The following is a 5,186-nucleotide window of genomic DNA, read 5'->3' as shown; positions in this document are numbered from 1 at the left end:
CCCTGGCAGAACTGTTTTTCAGCAATATTACCAGTCATACAGTGTTTGCTTCCAGTGTAACTCACAAGACATTGGCTCAGAGCCGCACTATGCAGCGTTTCACTCACCTGCCCCAAAGAGCTAACAATAGCTTACAGAGCTCCCCTCTCAATTATACTGAAAAATGGAGTAGATGAAGGCAGAACCCCATGCAGGTAGATAAGAGTTCCTTCCCTCAGAGAGTGAGATCCCCTGTCCATGTGATTTATATGTTGAAGTGTGGGGTGAAATGAGCAGTGCTCTACATTAATTTATACCTTGTCTGCACTACAACAGCACAGGTATGATGCTTAAGGGGGTTCAGGCTGAGTGTAATTGTTCTTAGGGTTCTAACTCCTCCTACTCATCTCATGGGATGCTGCCTTTTACCCCAGACCCCAACATGTATCTCCACACAGAACTGCTTCAATTGGTGCCAACTATACACTGCCTCTGCCCTCCCCCCCAGTTGGAGTGACAGGAACCTAAATAGATGGTGAGATTTCCAAAAGTGTTTACCTCCTAACTGGAGACTCCTGTTTTTGAAAATCTAGGTCCAGAGGGAGAAGATGGCAGTGAAATCACAAATGTAATGGAATAGAGTGGATTTGGGAAGCCTGGCAGAAGTATCTTTGCAGAAGCCCAGGTGTGAGGGTAGCAGAGACACAACCTTTGTACCTCTGGATATGCTAGAGGGCACATCAGACTAAGAGGGAGGGGGCAGGGCATGACATCAGTGAGCACAGCAGTCCCTTCTGCAACTGGTGGGTCCTGTCTCCACCCTACCCACGCTGTAACCCTTCAGGCAATTGCATGGTTGTAGGAGCATGGTTGTTTACTGGGCATCCGTCCATCCAGCTGGTGCCCATATCTAAGCTACTCTCTCCAGCTCCAGTTTTTATGGGGATGCTGACTGCTCATGTGCTTTGATGCCATTCAACCCTGTCAGCGTGGACTCCAAATGCCTGCTAGTGTCCAACATATGCCAACCTTCCCTCTTTGTACATGACCTCAAAGAGCTGTCACTGCAGCACCTTCAAAGCCCTGCTCTGCAGTTGTTTAGCCAAGAGCATCAGCCTCTCCGTTCTTTGTGGATAAACAAAGACCAGCAGCAAGGCATAAATAGCTGATTTCATGAAGCCCCTCCAATGGGGATACTCACCATGTTCTAGTCCTTCAGTGGCAGCCAATCAAAGGTGGCACAGTTAGGAAACATGAACAACAGATGCTGCCATCTCCAAGGGGGGTAAAAATCCTAGAGGGGAATAAGACATTATTACAGGAATAGGTTTGAGAGGGACAAGAACCAGCACTCTCTCTTTTTATTAGTAGATAACTCGTAGTCTTTAAGGTCAGAGGGGGCCATCAAGACACTATTGTAACATAACTGTAATAGTAGTAGATCATAGTACCTAAGAGCTGCAGTCATGAATCAGGAGCCCTATGTGCTGTACTAAAAGACACTCTACATCTAAGACCAAAGGAAGACAACAGACTGACAAGGTAACAGTATTGGGCAGCATGATAGGAGGGGTCTCAGCACACAGTTGCTGTAATGGGAAAAATCTAACTCTGAAGAGTCCCGGCACCACAGAGAGCTTTCAGAAAGAGTTGCAGAAGGTTACTGCTATATTTAATTAACATTTCCTCTCGCCTTGGTAGGAAAACATGGCTTTACCATTCTTGAATGGTAATGAAGCTTCAGGCAATCAAGATATTTTCATCTGGGAGTTCAAAGGAGCTTAAATTAATTAGGTGCTCAGCTCCCATTGCAAGTCAATGGGAGTTTTAATGACAAATTCCCATAGGAGCTTTCATACTAGACTACAGCAGTGTATTCATGCTGCTGGTGTGCTGGTAGGGTCCCATTATCCAGTTTATAATCCACAACAAAACTTTGCCTCCTACTCATGTGGAGTTATTTAAATATCTTCCTTAGTGATCCATCATAATGATGAAAGGTTTTGGAAGCTTCAGGTAAATGAGTCTCTGTTTATTCTTTTCAGTTAAATGCTCTAACAAGTTTAGAGAGGCACAGGTTTTCCCATGCAGAAGGCTGCACGGGTTTGATCCAGAGACGGTATTCAAGTCATGTTAATCCAACACTTCATCAGTGCTACTGAATTAAATAAGAAAAGCAAGATGATGAGTATTTTTCAGTATAATTTTTTATAGAGAGGGGAGCTCTGGTTAGCTCTTTGGGGCAGGAACAGTGTACGCTTATACGCCATCTCACTGGTCCAAGACTGGGACTCCTAAATGCTATGGTGATACAAATAAATAATAAAAAATAATATAGGGTGGTTCAAATTTTCAAGAGACTAAGCTCCATTGAAAGTCACTGGGTTTTAGGCTTCTAGGTCATTTAGGTACTTTTGAAAGTTTTACCCATTGTGTCCACGCTTGACTTTTCAGTCATGTTTTAACACAAGTGTAGACACACGTTTATTGCTAGTCATAGCTAACACTGGGCTGTTTGAATTAGGGTTACTAACATGCTATGCTCCTAAAATCCCCAGTATGTTCCAGAGGATTTGCTATCCACTTACTTGTAAGGAGTGTTAAGCTGCAGTCTGTGGTTAAACACAACAAGCAATCCGATGAAGTGAGCTGTAGCTCATGAAAGCTTATGCTCAAATAAATTGGTTAGTCTCTAAGGTACCACAAGTACTCCTTTTCTTTTTACAACAAGCAATGAACGTTTTCATCCTGGCACTAACTTTGGTGGTCCAGCTACACTAGAATTCACACTTGCGTGAATTAACCGCTACTGAAAATTCAAGCATAGACAAATCCTTACAGCTTCCCCCATCAAAAATCCAGCAATCACTATCTGAAATATCTCAGTTACTTCCTTTTCTAAATATAGGGAAACACTGCAGTCTCCCAAATACCCCTCCATAGTAACTGGGGTTGCTTTTGTTCCCTGTACGTTCATAGATAGCTCTATTCAGGCTGACGAGCGTCACTGCACTTTGCGAATGAATTGCTGTGCAAACGATATGGGAGGGTCATTTCCCTCACTGCTGAAATGCAGCCTGCTCTGGGTTCAAACAAACAGGCAACTCTTAACAGTGTGCAGCAACTGTATGCAACAGGTCAGGACAGGAAGCAGGCAGACTAATAAACGTTATTGCGACTACAGGGGAATTTAGGAAGGCAGTGTTAACATTTAGGCAGGATGCCCGGACGAACAAGCTTTCCTTTTTGGATCTTTAATGAGCGCAAGTGGCCCAGAACTTACCTTAAGCCATAACAAAATCTTTTCATTAAGGGGTCCCTCTTTAACCTGGATTTTAAAATTTCTCTCTCGCCCACTAGCTGGTTGTAACCCTAGCAGGCAAAGAACAGACTTCTCTTCCTTACTCCCCTCCCTTTACTGAAAACAAACAAGCAGTTAAACAGATCAGCTTATAAGATGGCAGGAGCGTCCAAGCACCAAGCCAACATTCAGATGCGAGCACACAAAGCAACAGTATACAGCCAAGATATCTCTATCTAAGCTTGCAGTGCCCGTCCAGCCTCTTTACTGTCTACCTAGACCAGCTTCCTAAGTGCCAGAAAGGGAATTACTCATGGAAGCTGATGACTTCCTGACTGGCTGGGCCAGGATCTGCATTTCCTAGGTCACTTGCTCATCCTGCTGATAGCGTGAAACAGCAGTGACAGCCGTGCTGGGGAAACACTGAAGCTTTCTATTCTGCCTGCGGGGAAATAAGTCTGAGTGACAGGAGGTTACCCCAAGTGGAAGGTAGCTTGAGTCCTCATTTGCAATACCTTGTTTTCTAATTAATGGCACCATGCTGTGAATATTGAAATGCAGGTGAGGAAAGGCGAGTCCTGGTTGGAGGCTGATGTGTGAAGGATCATCGGCAGCCCAACTCCAGGTGTGGGGAGGATGTAAATACACTGTTTTATAGCTTTGTGAGACAGGCAGGGAGAGCTGCCAGTGAACCGGAACATCTATATTTGGAGCCTTCAAGCTCACTCTGTAAAATCCAAAGGCATGTTACTAACGGAGCTGGGTTCCCAGGACAACTGCTCTCCTGAACAGTCAAGGCTCGGGGGATATTGCTAGAGCAATAAGTGGCAGACTGTGAAGTTAGTCAGACAGCACAACAGCAATGGGAGATTGGATAGTTTGGCCAAAGACATCTTGACAACCCCCTTTTCTTAGGAGACATGCCATAGAATTCCCCTCGGCAACAAAGTCAATGCGAAGTGGGTGCTCCACGCCCCTGAAATTTTTCCTCCTCCGCATCCCACACAGTGCAGACAAGACTTTGGTTTTTAAGGGCTCATCTAATACCCCCCTTACAGCAAAACACATGGATCTCCATTTATGAAGGGTGGAGGGGATGCTGCCAGGATTTCAACCCATTGCACTAAGTCTAACACGTGTGCCGATATCTTAGGACACAGCTCCGCTAGTGAGTGCAGAGACTTGTTTAAAAAAGACATGCAGATACTCACTAGAATGATGGAATAGTTTGCTGTTGGAAAATGCAGTTTTGCTGAAATCAGGGGACTGTGTTCATTTCGATAACATTCTTGATGGGAAATTTTTGAAACAACGTTGAAACATTTCATTTCGATATGGTAAAAGCATTTTGTTTAGATTTATTTCAATTCTACTTTTATACCATATTGAGTTTAATATAGTGTTTCCCCTCCCAAGCTGGAGGTCAGCGCAAACCTTTGCACACTGGTATTTCTGGCATGTCCACACTTCTCAAGGACATCTGCAAAAGGGGAGGGGAGAAAGGGCCAGCCCTGGAAATCAGAGCATGCCCCAGGAAGAGCCATGCAGTTTGCTCTGGGAGCAGTACAGCAAAGCCAGGCCGGCTGGAATTCCAGGATAGGGACGATAGGACATTTCACATAAGAAATGCAAAACTGAGCTCCTTGCACGGGGACAGGTCATCCTTAGTATCACCGATTATAATAACTGCTGGCACCACAAATTTCTGCTCTAGATTCAAACTTTCCCAAGGACAGGGGTGTCTGGATCAAGGCCTGTTTCCAGTGGTCAATAACAGCCACACTTACAGCACTGGAGACAGTGGATAATATATCCTCACCCTTGTGATGGAGGTAAATATCCGTATATTGCAAATAGGGAAACTGAGGCTCAGAAAATATGGCTTGCACCATTGCTAGTTCCCTGC

At 44.6% G+C, this 5,186-nt stretch overlaps 1 protein-coding gene across 1 annotated transcript in view; it reads right to left on the bottom strand.

Moving 5' to 3' along the window:
- The window catches only part of CASTOR2 (cytosolic arginine sensor for mTORC1 subunit 2), a 208,568-nt gene that overhangs the window by 16,719 nt on the left and 186,663 nt on the right, over nucleotides 1-5,186 (bottom strand). Inside the window, exon 14 of the transcript XR_006286231.1 lies at nucleotides 1,181-1,273. The gene's annotated coding sequence lies outside the window, so the exon portion shown is untranslated. The remainder of the gene's footprint in view (nucleotides 1-1,180; nucleotides 1,274-5,186) is intronic.

Source organism: Chelonia mydas, chromosome 17, assembly GCF_015237465.2.
Source record: "Chelonia mydas isolate rCheMyd1 chromosome 17, rCheMyd1.pri.v2, whole genome shotgun sequence".
Classification (NCBI taxonomy): Eukaryota; Metazoa; Chordata; order Testudines; family Cheloniidae; genus Chelonia; species Chelonia mydas.
This window is presented reverse-complemented; position numbering and strand designations above follow the sequence as displayed.